Below are 342 nucleotides of genomic sequence, written 5' to 3' on the forward strand. Positions count from 1 at the left end.
TGAAGTGATAGTTAAATATATAGAGTTTGATGATTTAGCAAATTGTTGATAAATACTGAATATAATCGCAGTAATTGGGGCGGAAATAATGAAGGATAAGGCAAATACAGAAAAGAGAAGGAGCAGGTTGAGCATGAAGCTTACCACAGTTAAGGGCCACAGCAATGTGGAACAAAATATATTTAAGTACTAAATTGAAAAGAATAGGCATCTTTCACTTGAACCTACTTGCATATTGTACTTGGTATTTAATTCTCTTTAAATAATTTCCTTTGGAGGGCCTCGGCCTTGTGAAGGTTCTGTGCCCCAGTGTAGGGGAATGCCAGGGCCAGAAAGTAGGAG

Source organism: Mastomys coucha, unplaced genomic scaffold (genome assembly GCF_008632895.1).
Source record: "Mastomys coucha isolate ucsf_1 unplaced genomic scaffold, UCSF_Mcou_1 pScaffold5, whole genome shotgun sequence".
NCBI classification, from domain to species: domain Eukaryota; kingdom Metazoa; phylum Chordata; class Mammalia; order Rodentia; family Muridae; genus Mastomys; species Mastomys coucha.